This window comes from Panthera tigris, chromosome B1 (genome assembly GCF_018350195.1).
Source record: "Panthera tigris isolate Pti1 chromosome B1, P.tigris_Pti1_mat1.1, whole genome shotgun sequence".
Classification (NCBI taxonomy): Eukaryota; Metazoa; Chordata; class Mammalia; order Carnivora; family Felidae; genus Panthera; species Panthera tigris.
In genome coordinates, this window is record NC_056663.1 from 179603384 (window position 1) to 179624321 (window position 20938).

Here is a 20938-nt window from a genome sequence, read left to right on the forward strand (position 1 = left end):
GATAGTGATAATATTTTGAATATCTACTGTGGAAATAGAATTAATTACTAATAAGTCAAACAACAAATGTTCGCCCATAATCATAATTCATATGTACTGAGATACAGTCCCATTTCTCTAAAATACACCCTTTTAAAGTGTGCGGTTCAGTGGTTTCTAGGAAGTTCAAAAAGTTAGGCAACCATTATCACGTTCTAGTCCCGGAACGTTTTTTGTCACTCAAAAAGAAACCGTATTGTAGTTACTAACATGCTTCCCTCCTCTTAGCCCCTGGTAATGACTAATCCACTTCCCTCTGTTGACTCGGCTATTCTTAGTATTTCATATAAATGGAATAATAAAATATATAGCTCTTTGTGTATGGCTTCTCTCACTTAGTATAATGTGTTTTTAAGGTTTAACCATGCTGTAGCATGAATTGGCACAAAAATTTCCTTTTTACTGCTGCATAGTATTTTATTCTGTGGATATGTCATATTTTTGTTTATGCATTAGTTGGTAGACTTAAGCTTGCTTCCATTTGGGGACGCATTAGGAATAACGTTGGTATGAATATCTGTGTATAAATTTGTGTACATATTTTTAAAGTTATCTTGGGTATACATCTAAGATTAGAATGGATGGATCATATGGCAACTCGTTAATTTTTTGAAGAAATGTTTTACAAAGTAACTTCGGTGTTTTATATTCCTCTCAGCACTGTAGGAGGGTTCCAATTTTTCCACATCCTTGCCAACACCTGTTATATTGCCTGTCTTTCTTATTATAGTAATCCTAAGTAGGTGTGAAGTGATATCTCAATGGAAAATAATTTTCTTAGCATGTGCAAGTGTGTGATATGTGGCTAGATATGAAAATAGATTCATGGAGACATAATAAGATGATAGACAAAAACATATAAGGTATATTTATAGATGTAGGAAGGAAGGAAGCTTCCAAACAAATTATTGTATTTTTTTTTTCTGACAGCTAGCATACTCAAGGTCAGATACTCTTTTGTAGAATTAGTGACTCCTTCAAAGTCATTGGCTTTGACTGGCTTTTAAAGGATGAACACTATTCATATGAAATGAGAAGAGAGAGAGAAAAATTTTCAAACAGAATATTTAAAATAATATTTCTGGAAGTCAAATTATACAAGGTATCATTATGAAGCACTAGGTAGATCAATTTTGCTTGGGTATGAAGGTTAACATTAATCTAATTGGGACAATGAGATTGGCAAAATGTATAACTATTGCAACTAAAATAGAAAAACAGAAGTAATAAGAACGATTGCACATATAATATTTTGAAACAATGCAAGATGCTAATAGGTTGAAATGTCATAGGGGTGGTACAGAATAATTAATGAAACTGTGCACTGAAATGTTCATGAAAATCTTCATAAAGAGATGGTATTTGAGTGGGTGAGGACACTTATGTCACGTTGGTCCAATGTAAGAGGGAATTATTTAAAATTAGAGAAGATTTGGGCCACCTGGGTGGCTCAGTCGGTTGGGCGTCTGACTTCAGCTCAGGTCATGATCTCGTGGTTCGTGAGTTCCACCCCCACGTCGGGCTCTGTGCTGACAGCTTAGAGCCTGGAGCCTGCTTCAGATTCTGTGTCTTTCTCTCTCTCCACCCCTCCCCTGCTCATTGTCTCTCTCTCTCTTTCTCTTTTTCTCTCTCTCTCTCAAAAATAAACATTAAAAAACTTAAAATAAATAAATAAAATTAGAGAAGATTGGTGAAACCTCTACCTCCTATTTGGCTCATAGGAGGCAGGGCCTGTGCTGCACAGTAGTATCCCATTGGATCCTGGCTTTCTGGGGACTTTGGAGCTGCGATTACTTCTTGACTCTCTGTTTTGCCAATCTTTTGAACCTAGCTAGACTACCAGCTACATCATGTTTATTTGAAAAAGAAAAAAGCATTTAACATGACAGTATTAATTAGCCATATTATAACCAGAAGCAAAGTTATATATTGACAAAGGAATTAGGGAACGGCAATATTGGAATTCACATGCTCCTTAAGGTCACAAATTGCTTCTTCCCACTGTGGGAGTAGAACGCTGTCCCCAGATGCCTGTTGAAACTGAAGTTTTAGGGAAGTATCTGACATGGATCATCTTCCTTCCTTGTACACAGGAGATGGAACTGGAAATCAAGAGAACAGTTAAGATGTTAGAAAATGACGACAACCAGACAAAACGATGAGGAAGGGGACGAGAATATGTGAAACGAAAGAGATAGAATCAGGCCAATCTGATCCTAGTTACTTAGAATAATAAGCCAATGTCTGACTGCAAACGTTGGGAGGTAAGTATTTCCATTTCCCACAGTAGAGATCACTAAAAAGGAACTCCTAAGTTAGGCTTGGAAAAGTTGAAGGGATTCGATGAGATAGATACATGGAGTTCTCTGGGGGATACATCTGGTGATCCCATCTCTAGGTGGGGAGGTGATCAAACTGAAATGGCAGCTCCACTGTGCGCAGGGTCAGGAACCAAGACTTTCTCTCCTGTTGCTTTGCTGTTGAGAGGGGCTGCGGGATGGAGTGGGATTCCATTCTCAAGGCTCACCACCAATGGCCGATTCCTCAAGCATTGCATACGTATCCTGGGAGCAAAAAGATGAGGAGGAGAAAAGAAAGTCACTACTATCCTTTAAAATAATTCTGAAAGAACTTGTATTTTACCAGCTACAACTTAGTCACCAAGTCTAACTGCAAAGCATGTCGGAAAATTGTCCCAGAACACCTAAGTGTTATTTCTACCCAGAAAGTGGGCAATGATGTAGGGTGACAGATAGTGCCAGAGTCTCTTCCATATCTCCTTTGATAATCAGTGAAAATCCTCTTACAAACCTGTATTTTTGTGACACTCCACTCTTTTCCAATGGAGACAAAAACTGAGTTTCATGGCAGGGAGTAGCATTTTTTGTCTCTCCATATGCTGCCCCATTTCTCTTACTGTGGAAAAGTCAGCCGCTCGTTACAATGAGAAAATATTTCTCAGATGCCAAAAGCAAAGTTGATCTGTTGTGTAGAGTTAAGGTGTGATCTATAGAAACTTCTAGCTGAGCCCTAGACACTGATGGTCCTCAGGGTGTTCTGTGATTGTTATAAATATTTCTGGTTCCTTTGGGGCACTGTGCTTAAAGTGTCGGATATATAGTTATGTTTTAATTTTAAATGTATTTCCATGATGCTTTCCATTGAATAAATATTTGTTGAACTAAATGCATGTCAATAATTGTGTTAGTCTTGATAAGTCCTTTAACAGAGAACAAATATAGATAATATTTTATCTCTCGGACCCTCAGATGCCTAGAGGACAATGAGTGGATGACAAGTATATCAACAACGAGGGAATATTTCAACATGAACAGTGTCACCACACACCCCCACTATTATATCATATATTTAATATATAATATTAAATATTATATCATATTTAATGTGTATATTCAACATATTTTGTATTATATTATATTTCAGCATATGTTCGAGTAGAGATGAGTAATATGTTCTTTCCATTTTCCAAAAGATATTTAGTAACTTGCACTTAAAAGGAAAATAGGGGCACATGGGTGGCTCAGTCTGTCGAGCCTCCGACTTCAGCTCAGGTCACGGTCTCAGTGCTCGTGGGATCAAGCCCCACGTCGGGTTGGGTTTTGCATTGACAGTGCAGAACCTGCTTCGGATGCTGTATCTCCTTCTCTCTCTGTCCCTCCCCTGCTCCCCCTCTCTGTCTCAAAAATAAATAGACATTTTTAAAAACAGGAAAATAGAAAAGAACTGCTTCTACCTGTTTTGGAAACGAGAAGAGATATAAATATATCCCCCAAAATTAAGGCATTGAGGGGAGCTTCTTCTTTCAGATTTTCTTAAGTGTAAGCCTGTCTGCCACTAACATGTCCACCTAAGGATGATGCCGGATGAAGGTGTTTTTCATTGAAAACACCACAGCGTACTCAGCTGGAGAATTCTGCCCCTGGCTAGAAGGACGAGGGTAGGGAGATTATCTATAGCATTAACAATATTTAATTGTCCCTTTCGTACGTGATAAATGGAAGTGATGCTCGTTACCTGCCGCAGCTTGCCAGGCAAACAAAGCCATGTGCCCGCACTATTAGGCACTTTGGGCACAGAAAGCTGTGGAGTGCAATGTGATAGGTTAGGTATTACTCTTCTTGCAACATGGACCCCACAATAACACCATAAGCCACTGACTGCACAACACAGCATATGTCCTCAGATATTTGGTTTAGGTACAGAAAACCTTCGGATACATTTTACATTATTCTATCTAGCCTGTCAAACAGTCTGGTGCTGCAGACGAAAAGAATAGGAGTTAGACACATTTCGATGCACTATATTGGGACAAATAAGGCATTTGAAGATGGGAAACTGCACAAGTTCAAACATTTAATAGTAATCTTTAAGCGGCGTGTCTGCTTTCAGGGTTTGGAAATAAATACCTAAGGCTTGTGTGATTGAAACACGATTGTGGTTTCCTATTTTTTGTGGTTCATCATTTTCATTACTTACACGCATCTAATTTAATCAATCATTTTTATTGGAGTTTTCTGATTTAAGAAAGGATATAAAATTACATTTTGTTGAGTTACAAATGTGACTACAATAGCTATTAATATTTCTCCAGGTCTGGTGTCCATGTGCTCAGAATGAGATTGTGCTATTTTATTAAATTCAAAAATGTTTCCGTTTTCACTGCCTGCTTCGTTCTGCACGATCTGTGTTTCCAGTGTTGTTCATAAAGGTTTCTTAAGATCTGTTGCTATAGTCACTATTATTCAACAAATATTTTTACAGTAATATACTCTATTAATACTTTAAGGAAAAGGACGTAGTATTTCAGATAAATGAATGTGTTTCTAACAATCCTTCTTATGCTCTAGCAGCAGAAACGATCTAATTCTGCATTTTCTAAATGCCCATATATACTGTGGAGCTATCACATATAATTTTGAAATGCAGGAACATAAGGCTTTGAATACAATGAAGCTGGTCATATAAAAAAATATATCCAATACAGGGGCGCCTGGGGGTTCAGTGGGTTAAGCGTCCAACTTCAGCTCAGGTCATGATCTCACAGCTCATGAGCACAGAGCCTGGAGCCTGCTTCAGATTTTGTGTCCCTCTCTTATTCCGCCCCTCCCCAGCTCATGCTGTCTCTTCTCTCTTTCAAGAATAAATAAACATTAAAAAAAATTAAAATATCTCCAACATATAATAATTTGAAAAAAAGTACTTTTGGCAAATATAAAACTTTCATAACATTCTGGTAGAGCTGGACCATGGTCTACAATTTAGAGGTCAGATAAAGGATCCCAAACAAGTCAATACATTCACTCAAAGTTACAGCTTGGGGACTTGAGGTCCAGGACCACACAGCAGATCTTGGACTCCAATCTGTGTCTCATTCTACTATCCCAATCTGCATGCAGAAATAGAATTCTTCCAGACCGGCAAGGTCAACCTCCTTGAGGCTCTTTATCAAAAGAAACTTCATAGTAGGCCAAATTAAGCCACACGTCAAAACATCTATCTTTTCCTGTGTTTATTAAGAGAACAAGCTTCCTCTTCTAACTGCTACTTTATATTTGTCCTTCATTTCATATCCAAGTGCTTTTTTAAAGAGGAGTTTACATTCACTTTATCTAGGTGGTAGTTTTTGTTGTTTTTTTGTTTTTTTGTTTTTTTTTTTTGAGAGTGAGAGAGCATGAGCAGAGAGAGGAGCAGAGGGAGAGAGAGAGAGAATCTTATGCAGGCTCCTGGCTCATGGGGCTCGATCCCATGACTCTAGGATCATGACCTGAGTCGAAATCAAGAGTTAAGTACTCAACCAACTGAGCCACCCAAGCGCCTGTTTAATACACACCTTTAATCTGCATTCTACTTTGGAGGTATGATTTTTTTGAAAACTTCCTTTTCTAAAATCCTATTATGGAAAGAGCCTAAATGTCCATCAACTGATGAATGGATAAAGAAATTGTGGTTTATATACACAATGGAATACTACGTGGCAATGAGAAAAAATGAAATATGGCCTTTTGTAGCAACGTGGATGGATCTGGAGAGTGTGATGCTAAGTGAAATAAGCCATACAGAGAAAGACAGATACCATATGGTTTCACTCTTATGTGGATCCTGAGAAATGTAACAGAAACCCATGGGGGAGGGGAAGGAAAAAAAAAAAAGAGGTTAGAGTGGGAGAGAGCCAAAGCATAAGAGACTGTTAAAAACTGAGAACAAACTGAGGGTTGATGAGGGGTGGGAGGGAGGGTAGGGTGGATGATGGGTATTGAGGAGGGCACCTTTTGGGATGAGCACTGGGTGTTGTATGGAAACCAATTTGACAGTAAATTTCATATATTAAATAAATAAATAAATAAATAAACATAAAAAAAATAAAATAAAATCCTATTATGGATTGACTCATGTCCCTCTAAAATTCATATGTTGAAGACCTAATCTCAACTACCTCAGAATGTGACCTTACTAGGAATAGTGGTGTTGCAGATACAATTAGTTAAGTTGAGGCATACTGGCCCTTAATCTGAGGGACATCCTTACAAAAGGAAGAGATATGGGCATAGACTTATATGGACACAGCGGGGATACCATGTGAAGATAAGGGCAGAGATTGGAGTGATTTGTCTACATACCAAGGGATGCCATGCCAAGAACTGCCAGAAACCATAAGAAGCTAGGAGAGAACCATGGCAGAGATTCTTCCTCATGGAACTTACCAGCTCTGCCGACACTTGATCTCAGACTTCTAGCCTCCAGAACTGTGACACCATAGCTTTCCGTGGAGGAAGCCACTCAGTTCATGGTACGTTGCTATGGTAGCCTTAAGCCAACAAATTCACAATTTTCTTTTCCTTTAGAAAATTGTTATTCTTTCCAGACCCTTCCTTTTTGATGTATTTATTATGATTTCCCTACTTATTTGTTATTTATTTATTTATTTTTAAAGATTCTTTAGGAGTCCCCAATAATGTAGGTTTCCCATCCTCTGTCAATGATCCAAAGGGTAGTTTTTCACCATGGTCTGTTCTTGTGCGTTAGTCTCCGCACACTTTTTTTGGAATAATATCAAAACCTTGTGGTTTCAGCTATCGCCCACTTATATATCCCAACCGCATATCTTCTAAAGTTTAGGCACAAATTACTCAATGTATCTAAAACTAAATTTATTGCATTTATTACATTCCCCTATCTTCTTTTCTCTCTTTGTTCAGTGCAAGCCACTCTTTTAACTCAGTTACACAAGCAAAAATAGTGAATGAAGGTCAATCTATACTCATCACTTAACTGCATGCCCTACACTTAAATAGTGAATAAGCTCAGCGAATTCTACAACGGGAATAGTTCTTAAATAAGTCTATCTTTTGTAACCATTTAAATTCTCTTCTAGTCAATTGCAGTAGTTTTGCAACATGTCTTCTCAGTCTCCTGCCTTGTATGCTTCCCCAATTCATTGCCTGAAGACTGATGAATTCAAGACACAAATCAAATCTTGCCTGAAGTTCTTATTTAGTCCATTATTCAGGAAAGCAGTTATTTCTGGAATGGAGGTACACACACCCCCACGCCCATTCTGTTCTATATCATAGTAGTGTATTATAACTTTTTAAAAATTTTTTTTATAGTTATTTGTTTTTGAAGGAGAGAGGGACAGAGGGCGAGGGGGGAGGGGCAGAGAGAGAGAGAGGGAGACATAGAATCCGAAGCAGGCTCCAGGCTCTGAGCTGTCAGCACAGAGCCCAATACAGGGCTGGAACTCCTAACCAAGAGATCATGATCTGAGCTGAAGTCAGAGGCTTAACCGACTGAGCCACCCAGGTGCCCCTATTATGACTTTTTTTTTTTTTTTTAATGAGTTTCTTTAACTTCATTGAGAAATGCCTGACCAATGTGGTTGTGATCCTTTTTTTTTTTTTTTTTAATGTTTATTTATTTACTTTTGAGAGAAAGAGAACACAAGCAGGGGAGGGGCAGAGGGGGAAAGGGAGAAATAGAATCTGAATCAGGCTCCAGGCTCTGAACTGTCAGCACAGAAAAGGATGCCATGGTGCAGGAACCCAGGATGGGTGAATGAATGGTGAGATCAGGACCTGAGCCTAAATCCTATGCTTAACTGACTGAGCCACCCAGGCCCCCACCCCACCCCATGATTGTGATTCTTAATATGTGTTAATGAGGATACAGTTTTTGAATGCATTTTCTTTATGTGACACATCTTTATACATTTTAACATCTAAGTAAGTCTCTTTAACCAAAAATAAGAATGCAGTTCAATTGCTGTTCTTTGGTGGTAATGCAATGTTGCAGTTTTAACTGAATTTACATCAGCATTTTTATCATCTGACAAGGTTAAAACACCCTAAACAGGACTCTTTGTTCCTTGTCTACTTCACCTTCTAATCTGCCCCTCCCCAAACACGTACACACACATAGAGCCATCTCTCTCTCTCTCTCTCTCTCTCTTTCTCTTTCTCAATAGGATCAACAGTACTTCACAGAGATAGTGAGCATATTTCTTGATCAGTCATTTTGTGAGTCTGGATGAAGTTCTTATTTATCTGTAGGTAACTCATTAAAAAGAAAAACTTTGATTTTATACGAAAAGTGGTAGAAAGTTTTTTTTTAATAGCATTTCTTTTATTTTTTTAAATCTTTTTTTTTTAATATTCATTTATTTTTGAGACAGAGGGAGACAGAGCATGAGCAGGGGAGGGGCAGAGAGAGAGGGAGACAGAATCTGAAGCAGTCTCCAGGCTCTCAGCTGTCAGCACAGAGCCCAATGCGGGGCTCGAACTCATCGACTGATGAGCTGACGACCTGAGCCAAAGTCAGATACTCAACCGTCTGAGCCACCCAGGTGCCCCTTTGTAGTAGCCTTTCTAATGTTGAAATGGAATTTAGACATTTTGGCATTTAGCATTTTATATCTTATAACAATTATTAGGCAAGTTAACATGCTTTTGTTGCCTGGCATTTTCTATCCTATCCATACACGTCCGGGTGGTACAAATTTCTTCTGCAAAGAAGGATCATAATAGCAGGGAGATTAGTTGTATTCTTGATATTGAGTTTGGTAACTTTTTTTTCCTATATATATATATATATATATATATATATATATATAGTTTTGTTGTTTGGGGAGTAGGGGAGATCAAAAAATCATTGGCAGCATTATAAGTCAGATGTTACCTTCTTTTCAATGTTTTTTGAATATTGTAAGCAAACTGATTTATTAATTTCCATTATTTTACTTTTTAAATTCATTTGCCACCATTAAAATCCCTAATTTTTCTAAGGAAGCAACATTTCTTTTGGTGACTCGTTCTTAGAAATTGGAAAATCTATTTTCTCAGGCTGCCAGGGCTTGATTTCATCAGCATACCTCTGCCACACGTAATCATTAAACTGGCACCTTTGGGGACTATGTTAATTAATTACAAAATGGCAATTAATGAATAGATTAAAATGAGAAGAGGTAACATGGAACAGGTTTAACAGTACAGGAGAGAGATTTGGATATCTTTAGTCCATGCTTGACACAAAGTTACAGTTTTCTTAAACTGAGAACAAAAGACACTGTACTTTGACATCTGGTACCAATTCTGCTGCTAAGGAGATTTGGACCTTCGTAGGTTCTTTAACCTGATGGGGCATCTCTTTTCTCATAAAAAAAAAAAAAAAAAGAAAGAAAAAGAAGAATAGGACCGGATTAGGTAATCTCTAAAATCCGTTCCTGCTCTAATATTCTATGTTTCTATGCATATTAGTAACAGCTGTCAAACTATCAGCCTTGGGAGTATATGCTGTGAAGAGTTCGTGATACAGAGAATGATATTGATGGTGATAATGAAGACTAATATTATGAGGGCCATATGCCTGCAGTAATGACCTCATTTGACTCCATAACTGTTCTGTTATTGCCTTCCATTGTATAAATGAGAAAATTGAGGCTCTAAAAACTTAAATGTGCCCAATACCATAAAGCCCTATGCCTGTCAATTATTTCAAATACTAGGCTATATGGAAAGAATATTGTCGGTATTCACCAGTATGTCATTTTTCCTCCCTTTCTATGCACCAGTAAGACTGCATTATTGATGGGCTTGAAGATGTATGGACTTATGTTTAGCTCTGTCCAATGGCTGTGAGCAGAATGTGCACGTATAACTTCTGGTCCAAATCATGGACAAACTACCCGTGATCTGACAGGTGCCTCCTTCTCTGAGATCACCAACAAAGCAGGATGTTCCTGATGGGTGTTGCTCCAAGATGGCAGCACTTACCCGCTTCTGAAAGCCTGTCATACTGTTTGTGGGACAGTTAATCTTGTTTCTTCTCTGGATGCAGACTCGGCTAGAATAAATTATAAACCCTTGCTGGGTAATCCACTGAAATGTTGGGGTTTTATGTTACCAAAAAAATAACCAACTTTATTTTGGCAGAATCAAGATGCTTTCCTCTTCAGTATATGTTAGGGATGTGGAGCTTTGAGTGTTTTCCATATTACGAGTTTTATCAGTATTTTCTGATACAATCAGCAAGCTGGTCAACACCATTGGCTACCATGGAAACATCCTTAAGCATGAATCATTCTGTCCTGCTAGATTCTCCCACATTTTCTCTCTTCTATTTTCCTTAAAACCTTTCATTCCCCCTCTCTAACATCCTTTTAGTAAACACATGCCCTAGATCCCCTGATTTTCAAAGAAATTTTATTCTTCCTTTCAACATTGATTGATTTCAACTCAAATCTGATTTCTGGTACTGACATTTAATAGCAGTGTGATCTCATCAAAGCGGTGTCTCGGACTCAGTCAGAAATCTAAAATGAGTATACATATTGTGGAAGGAGGGGGTTATTATATGATATCACTTCCCCTGAATTGTGTATATTGCTGGGGTCATAAAGTTCTAAAAGGGAAAAGCGGAGTGTCAGACAAAAGTCAACAAGCAGCCCTTTTAAAACAAGGCCGTTCTGGCTGCCCAAGTGGGTCTGCAAAGAAGACCTGGTAAAGACCATGGAGAGCTGCTGTCTCTACATATCTGATGGGCCTGGGTTCCTCTTGTTCAGCAAGGTTCATACTGGGGGAGAGAGGTGGTCATGAAGCCAAGAAGAGCAAGAACTAGCTAGAATCTGCCAATGTCTTTTCATTTGTGATTCATGGCCTCTAATACAAGAGATTTCACAGACTAAAGACTGACTGCTCAATCACTTTTACCGTCTGAAACTTACAGGAATTTATCTTTGGGGCCAGTTAACAAAGTACAGGATAGAGGATTCTAGAAACAATGCTAGCTTAGCCAAGTCAACAATGCAAAAAAAAAAAAAAAATGCTGTAAGTCAATTATTTTTTTTGCGCTTTAATTCCTTTATTTCTAAGATGCTTGATTTTACTTCAACAACTCAATGTTATAGTTGTGGGGATAATATGTAAATATACACTAAAAATCAAAATAATGATAAAATCTATTTTGTTTCCAAAATAATTATGACAACATATTTTAATTGGTTCCTTTAAACAAATCAATCTGTGAAAATAAATATTTTATGCTATTTAAAAATAGTGGCCTTACCAACAGTGTGGGGTGTACTTACCTTACCAATTCTGTATCTCCTTGTTCTATAGCCTATGACTATAGATTTCAAATTTATAAAGTGCAGTACATACATTTGAAATGCAAAAGTTCAATAATCATGTTACCCAACTCTTTACTGATGACTCCTGAGATAACGCGTCCTTTATTTAATATTTATGACATATACACACAAAGAGGTGGATAGCTTCCAAATTCTATCACGTAGAACTTCAAAGTGTATGTGACATCAAGAAAACTACAAGTGTGGCTTTCAATCTTATATAGGTAATGATCTTATGAAATTAGTTGGAAAACAAATTCAGTGCTTTGGGCTTTAAATAGTCATTATCGTAAATATTTATTTGCTTCCATTTTAACTAATGAATACTGAAAACTAACATACATTTAAACCAGTAATTTTTACTTCAGACCAAAAACATATAGGTAGTGACTGTAAGAAATAACACTGTTATGGGGTGCCTGAGTGGCTCGGTCAGTTAAGAGTCCAGTTCCTGGTTTCAGGTCACATCATGACCTCACGGTTGGTGAGATCGAGCCCAGGACGGGGTTCCATGCTTACTGCATGGGGCTTGCTTGGGATTCTCTCTCCCTCTCACTCTGTCCCTCCCCTGCTCATGTGTGCGCGCTCTCTCTCTCTCTTTCTCTCAAAAAATTAAAACTTAAAAAAAATAAGTAAAATAAAAAAGAAATAAAATATTTTCATTTTATAGATTTTTATTATTTTTTTAATGTTTATTTAAATTTGAGAGAGAGAGAGAAAGCAAGAAAGCAAGAGCAAGGGAGGGGCAGAGAAAGAGGGAGAGAAAGAGAATCGCAAGCAGGTTCCCCAGTGTTAGCGCAGAGCCCAATGCAGGGCAGGAACCCATGAACTGTGAGATCATGATGTGAGCTGAAATTAAGAGTCAGACGCTCAACCGACTGAACCAGCCAGGAGCCCCTCATTTTGTACAGATGATTGTACCATATTTCTTTTGGAAGTAGAGAGAACTTTCAAAATTATTTTTCTTAATCCCTTTATATAACAGACAAAAAAAGGAAGTTACCTATATAAAATAAGATAAATTATATAGATCATAAATAAAACATCTGCATAACTTACTAAATCGTTCACGTGTCTGTTTTATTATTATCATTTTTTCTAGTTCAGCTAAATACTTATCCCAACCAGTGTACTACATATTTTACCAATTGTGCACATATTTCTGTGATCCAAATCACAAAAATGTTGATTATAGGGTGTTCAAAATCCATTTGGGAAAAAAATATGTTTGCAAACCTAATCATAACTAAAGCAAACTGAGAAATTGGAAATTCACTTCAGACAAAAATCAAAGGACATTTTGGAAGAGACTATCCAATTAAATCTATGGATTTATTTCAGAAAACAAGTTTTAAGCAAGTAAGAGCAAGGTCTTGTGATGGACATTGTACATAGACCACAATTTAAAACATAGGTTCTGACTTTGGGGATACATGATCTTCAGATAGTGAAAAACACATAATCAGTCATTAGAAAGCTGTGTAAGGATTTGGTAATGATTATTCCAAAAGAGAGGAAGTGAAGAAAGCATTCCTGTGGTTTCATCACAGATATAGACATCAGAATAGTGACTTTGGTACTAAACATAAGGGATTTTATAAAGTCAAATAAATAGTGGTAAAGAGGGAAAAGTAGATGTAGTGTGTTTGTGTGTATGTGTGCACTCACATGAACATATATGTGTTGTGGGAAAAGATCTGTATTATTAGAAAAGTTATCTCATCTAGCTTACACTGAAAAACTGGGACATAGATCCCAAGTCACTTTGAGTTCTTTACTAATAATAACTATGAATAGAAACATTGGCCAAATGAGCTAAAATTACAGAATTTTTCAGTTATTAAATTCAAAATCCTTATTTATTTTTTCAAGCCACTTTTATTTTCAATGAAAAGGAATAATAGATCCTGCCTTACTCTATAATGAAAGAATAAAGTGGATTTATGATGTGACCTTTTATTAAAACATGAAGTTTGCCTTCCTAAGATCCTCAAAAATGAGTTATTCTTCCCTGAACAAAAATGGTCCTCTGGGCATTGACTCATATGGGATAATTTAATAGGATTTCACACACTGTATAACTGAAACTATATATTCATCTATGACACTAGATTCATTAAAACAACAACAACAACCACCACCACACTGAATCCTCAAATCTCAATCCCCTGCCATGATTATTCATACCTCTCAGTTGATTATGATCCCAATGACAACACAAATCAAAGTGAATTTTCATATTATGTTTTTGCCATTAAGTAAATCTAATTAAATATCTGATAATTAATACAAAGTCTTCTAAAAGAGTTAATACATTGGAGACTGTCCATGGAAGATGAGTCAGTGGGAATTACTTTCATTTCTGCTCTTCAACGTGACTTACATATGTGTATTTCTTTTTGACCTGTGTGGAAAAAATGTTTTTCTAGGTACAAGAATATATTTCTTCTGGTTGGACATTATTATGTTGGTGGCATATAAATGTGTCTTATACCATGTCACCCATCCAGCCAGTCAGTAAATATTTATAGAATGCCTAATATTTGGCAGGTACTATGCTAAAAGCCAGTGATATAAAGTGTTACTATACAGACCCTGGAGTCAAAAGACCATTTTTTTCCATTAATCGCTATTATAATTCATCTAAACCTCTAATATTTAGTGGGGCCTTTTGAGTAGGATTTAGAAAGGTGGTTATTATGAATTATGGTGTATAATGTTCTTTTACATTCTATTTCCACCTGAGGAATACTTTTCTCCTCTCCTTATCTTTCAACTTGTAACCCGGTCTGGCCCATGGCGTATCAGCAGATGTGACACAAGCAGAGGTCTGAAATCTGCATAAGCACTGGGGTCTCTCTCTTGCACTCTATCTTTACCATAGAGACATGCTGAGTAGCCTGAGGGTCCCAGAAAAAGAAAAAGCACTCGCAGTAGGTAGATCTGGAAGGAACCCATGGCCTGGAACTAATCCTAACGGAGGCCAGCAGAGGTCAGTAGAGCTGGGCCAGTAGATGAGCCGTTTGAAGCAAAGACACCCTCATTGAATAATTAGCAAGTGAGTAAGAATAAATGCTCACCTTTATAAGGCTCTCAGTTTGGGGGCGGTTTATTATAGGAAAATAGTTGACAGACACAGAGGAATCTGTTCTTTATAGTGGTTCTAATTCCAGATTTTTTGTTTGTTTGTTTGTTTGGATCTAGTATTTAAAAATATTTACTTACAAAGTTGTAAATGTGTGTTCTGTGTTAAGGAAACAAAGAGTAGTGTGGCTGTGAGTCTTGTTACCATTTTACTTTCATTTAAGAACCAACTGATAAAGGCAGAAATGCAGCAAAGACATCAATGGTATAAATGTAATGAGATGAATAATTCTATTCAGCAAAATTTATTTATCTGTGACAATTTCTTAAGTGATCATAAAAGTTATAAGCACGTTATTCTCCTCGGAATCTTTGTAAGCTCCCCTGGGTGGTTAGCCTGATTATATAAACATGGAAGACGGTGATGGAATGATTTCTTGATTAAAAAAAAAAAAAAGAGTTACGTGTCTGTATATATGGGTATTTATTTAGAATTGGATTTGTTTTTCATGCTGAGTTGACTGCAAGAATCACAAATAGGCAACATTCATATAGAAATTCAAGGCCATTGAGACAGAAACATACTCTAGAAGTAAAACTGTTAACATGTCATTGTTAACTCGTTAAAATAAAACAAACTTAATCTTGTCATATACCTCTAGTGCTTATAGCAATGCCATACACAATGTTAGCACATCATGAATAAACAATAAATAGTGTTATATGATTAAAACAATGATGATACATGTATATTTCTAATAAAAATTTAGATGTTCAGGAATTTTCTCACCTGCCCTGAGGGACAGTGAAAGAACCAATAGCTAATACGTTAGAATTTGCCAAATCAGTGGCTTACTCAATGACAAATATGTCCTTTAATTATTTTTTGTGTGTAAGTTTTATTTTAATTCCACTTAGTTAACATACAGTGCTATATTACTTTCGGGTGTACAATATCGTAATTTAATACTTCCATACATCACCCTGTTCTCACCATGACAAGTGCACTGCTTATTTCCCATCACCTATTTAACCCATCCCCCTACCCACCTCCCCTCTGGTAACTGTTTGTTCTATATAATTAAGAGTCTGTTTCTTTTTTTTTAAGAATCTCTTTCTTGATTTCTCTCTCTTATTTTTTCCCTTTGTTAGTTTCTTTTGTTTCTTAAATTCCACCTATGAATGAAATCATATGGTATTTGTCTTTTTCTGACATAGTTCACGTAGCATTATTTCCTCTGGCTCCATCTATGTTGTTTCATATTCTTTATTTCTGAACGTTGAAGTCAGAGATCTAATTTATGGTGATGATGAAATGGACAAACATGTAGAAAGTAAGTCAATCAGAGTGAAGAGAAACAGATTGATCATATCTCAGTAAATGTATTGAAGACGTCTGCGACCTAATACTGTGTTGGGTAAACATTTACAAGACACTATCATTTATCTCTTTGTCCCCGAAATATACCATGTGTAGCATGGGAAACATGTTCATAGTAGGAAAGAGCACTCTCCGTAACCCTTTATTTCTGAGTATTAGCCAAGAGCCAGGGCAAAGTTTTTCAGAAACCATGTTTCTGGTGGAAAAAAAAAATAGCTCAGATCCATTGTGCCTCCCTTTTCAATGACTGCATGAAGCTGAATGAAATCTTGTTTTGTTCTAGGGAAGAAAAAAAAAACCTGTAACATATAGATTGATGCCTGTAGTTGCTTTTCATTATGTTCCAACTTTTATCCCTTGAGGTGAAAGTCAGATGGCTCTATAACAGTTTACTAAGTGAAACCATGACAAAAAAAAAATTCCTATTAATGCACTGATTGCAGTAAAGGATCTATAAAAAAAATTCAAACTTTGATAGCTTTTACAATATTCACAATGACCATAAAGCCCATAAAATTAATTAATACATAATATATTTAAGCCAAAATTTGCATCTTCACGTGTATTCATGATTTCCTAAATGGGGATTAAACTGGTAGAAATGCCTCCTCAACATAGAACTCAAGTCCTCAGAGATTGTATAAAAAGGAATCAAGAAAAAGTGAAGGAACTTGATGTAAAATTTTTCTGGGGTAAAGTTTTTGGGTGAATACCTGTTGAGCTCTTGAGTTTCTTATAGAGTATGTTCCCATCTCTGTCTTTTTTTAATAAAAAATTAAGTAATTTATTTTGAGGTGGGGAGGCAGAGAGAGAGAGAGAGAGAGAGAGAACCCCAAGCAGACTCCATGCTCTCAGCACAGAGCCTGATGTGGGGAGGGGGGCTCAATCTCATGAACCATAAGATCATGACCTGAGCTGAAATCAAGATTCAGACGTTCCACCAACTGAGCCACCTACACACAATGCCTCCTATCTCTCTCTTTATAAGAGATCGTTACTGGGGGTGTGGAGTGGCACACACAAAAAGCAAACTCTTCAAATGCATCCCTTTCCCCACATTTTATGCCATTATATATGCAAATTTACTTGAATACTTATATGTCCCTTCATTCTTCCCGACCAGTGACCTACATTTAGGTTTTTAGGCCTTATTTCTTTTACTCACTCATCCTACCATTTCACCTCAAAAATATACCTACCATTTCACATATCGTCATTATACCTTCTTGTTTACCACATCCTTTTCATTAATATTGATATGTACACACTTCTCTTCTACCTGAAAATAAGATAATTAAAAATAAAAAGTTCGATCTCTGGATAGATAGATAGATAGATGAGATGCATGGGTAGACGATAGGTACACAAAGAAATCTCTAAGGGTGCCTGGGTGGCTCAGTGGGTTAGGCATCTGACTTTTGACTTCCACTGAAGTCATGATCTATTGGTTTGTGAGTTCAAGACCCACATCTCTGTGCTAACAGTGTGGAGCCTGCTCGGGATTCTGTCTCTCTCCCTCTCTCTCTGCCCCTTCCTCTTTCATGCTCTCTCTCTCAAAATAAATTAAAAAAAATACATCTCTAGATAGATAGATGATAGATAGATGTTCTATAATGGATGGATATCTCTTTTTTTAAATTCTTAATGTTTATTTTTGAGTAAGAGAGAGAGAGACAGACAGACACACATAGCATGAGTAGGGGGAGGGACAGAGAGAGGGAGACACAGAATCCAAAACAGGCTCCAGGCTCTGAGCTGTCAGCACAGAGCCTGACGCAGGGCTTGAACTCACAAGGTGAGAAATCATGACCTGAGCCGAAGTTGGATACTTAACTGATTGAGCCACCCTGGCATCCCTATAATGGATGGATATCTCTTTAGAGATAGAGGAGAAAGAGAAGAGAGAAGTGAGAAAATAGAAAAGAGAAAGAGAGAACAGGAGGTCAATGTTAAACTGTTGTCAGAACAAAAGAGGCAAATAGATGCAAGTTAGACCTGTATATGCACAAAGTGAAGGTTCTAGAATTTAGGGCAAATATTAAGGATTTAGGTCTTGAAGAAGAATATGATAAAGAAGTCTTCAAAAACAAACTGTTATGTGATTAGTGCTTGAAGCTAAAAAAAAACACTATTATTCTGGGAAGAATGTCCCTTCTTCCACATAAAGCTGCATAAAATTAATAATGTAGCGATTTTTATTAATTAAATTAATTAATATTAGTTCTTACAGAGGTCAGGATGCTTCCTGCAACCACCCAAATGAGAAAAATGGCAAAAAGATATAAAAATATAGTGGGACACTTTGAGGTAATATTTGGTGGAATAGATTTAAGGTCTTCAAATAAATATTCCATGAGGCACCTGTTATATATTGCTGACATACAGAGGCCCTAGATAAAAGGGAAAAAAACGGATCAGTACAAATGTACTTTGTCAAAGTAAATAGTAGCTTAAGTTCAGTAATAATAACATTGAAGAACAAGAATGTAGAATTGGCTACCCTATTTATACTCAAAGCCCTTCCGTGATCACTTTGTCCATTTATAAGTCACTTAAATGCTCTTACAGGGGTTACTGCGTGCAAACCACCATGCAATGTGTTGGGCATGTAGTTAGGAATAAAACTCAGCTCTCATTTGACATTACTTACATTATGATAAGGAGAACAGATGAGAAGGCAGCCACCTCAGAACTGTTTCGTAAGAGCAAGAATAGAGGGGCACACAGTGTATTGTGGGTACATGAAAGGGAGCATAATTCAGCATGAAAGGTCAAGGAATGTATATCAGTCAAGATCAGAGTTGAGGTACATTTTAAAGGCTAAGTAAAAGTTCACCAAGAAGATGAGGTGAAAAGAGCAAGAGTAATAACATGAATTTACTCGTCACTGATTAAGCAACTCAATAACCTCAAATACGACACAGATATTTACACTTCTGGCTATGTTCTCTATACCACAATTATCTAGTAATTTTAAGCAGTGTGCATAATTAATGCAGATATTGAACTTAATAAATTATTAATAAAACTGGCAATACGTTGGTATGAATTTTTTTGCTCCCTTGTACATATGAGACACACGAGAAAGTCTATTGTTTTTGTAAGTACCTTTTCCTCGTCCCTTGACTACCGATCCTGATACACAGAAACAGTCATTCTGTCACTAGCTTTGTGCCAGACCAGAGAGAAGGTGGTCTCCAAGGAAACAATAGAGCAAATAATTAAGAGTTCTCTCACACTGGGGGGGGGCATCAGATGACATTGAGCTACAGGTGGTCACTGCTATTGTGACCTACAAATCTGAAAAATGTTAAGGATCTTTTCATGTCCTGTGTGTAACCCATCAAAAATGTCAGGACGACAGAGCACTCTTTGCACTAATATTTCTAAAACAAGGAGCCATTAACTGCCATATTTTGACAAGGAAATGTTCACTAGAAATTTGACGGTCCAGGCAACAGCTATGACTCTGCCACCCACTACCACACAGAGCAGTTGTGTCTTTTTTTATGTTTTTTTAAAAAAGTTTTATTATTATTATTATTGAGAGACAGAGATAGAGCATGAGCATGGGAGGGGCAGAGAGAGGGAGAGACAGAATCCGAAGCAGGCTCCAGGCTCTGAGCTGACTGCACAGAGCCCACCGTGGGGCACGAACTCACGGAGCATGAGATCATGACCTGAGCTGAAGTCGGACGCTTAACCAACTGAGCCACCCAGACACCCCGTCATGTCTTTTTATAAATATGAACATCATTTTCTCTTCAGCAAAATGAAGTTGGATTGATTGATCTTTAATTTTCCTTCTGTATTCTAACATTTCATATTTCTGCAATCTTATAATGGTACAGTTAAATTCATACAAGTTTTTTAATGATTATTTAGTTATTGAGAGAGAGAGAGAAAGAGAGAGAGAGAGAGAGAGAGAGAGAGACAAAGCGAGCCAGGGAAAGACAGAGAGAGACAGAGACAGAGACTCTTAAGCAGGCTCTGCCCTGCCAGTGCAGAGCCCAATGTGGGGCTCGAACTCATGAACCATGAGACCATGACCTGAGAGGAAACCAGGAGTCAGACGTTTAACCAACTGAGCCACCCAGGTGCCCCTCCTGCAAGTTTTATAACAACCATAACAGCATAGATCATATTATTTTGTAATATATTTAACATATAAAAAATAAATTATGGACTTATTTTCAATATATTTAAACTTTCCTTAATAATTCTAAGGATTATTAAGCAGAGGTCCATGGATCATGCCTCAGCGAGGTCTTATACATATATTGAAAACTGTTGGGAGTATATGTCTGTCAATCGGTGTGTGTGTGTGTGTGTGTGTGTGTATGCATATATGGGTATATATACAGCTATGGACCCCTCCCACAGCTAATGGAAGGGTCTAGAGCTGTCTTCAGATTCTAAAATACATTGGTGATCTCTACCCTCTCATTCTACTCCCCCTCCCAGCCCTATCACACACACACACACACACACACACACACACACACACACATAAATTACGAACCACCGGTATGTTTATATCTCCCATGATTTTGCTTTTATATGTTGTTTAAGTCAAAGTCCAACCAGGAAAATAGAAACCAGTCTGTCATGTCAAACTAGGGGAATTTAACACAGTAAATTTTTCACACCACTCATGAGAGAGCTGAGAAGCCAATAAGGGACAATGAGGTGATCTGCTGATTACATATCTGCACAGGAAGCCACTATAACCATAAAGTATAACCACAAAGGAAAGAAGTCGTTTTGCCAGAGCCCAGCAGTGAGGGGCATCC

At 37.2% G+C, this 20938-nt stretch overlaps 1 long non-coding RNA gene across 2 annotated transcripts; it reads right to left on the minus strand.

Moving 5' to 3' along the window:
• Nucleotides 1–1808: 1808 nt before the first annotated feature.
• LOC122237755 lies at nt 1809–19334 on the minus strand. 2 transcript variants are annotated; one of them, XR_006216380.1, is made up of 5 exons: nt 19254–19323; nt 18507–18535; nt 17345–17424; nt 2396–2603; nt 1809–2141 (listed from the first exon to the last, which is right to left on the minus strand). It is a non-coding gene; the product is annotated as an uncharacterized LOC122237755 (long non-coding RNA). The 2 variants fall into 2 exon arrangements; XR_006216379.1 differs by lacking the exon at nt 18507–18535 and having other exon boundaries at nt 19254–19334.
• Between the last annotated feature and the right edge of the window lie 1604 nt (nt 19335–20938).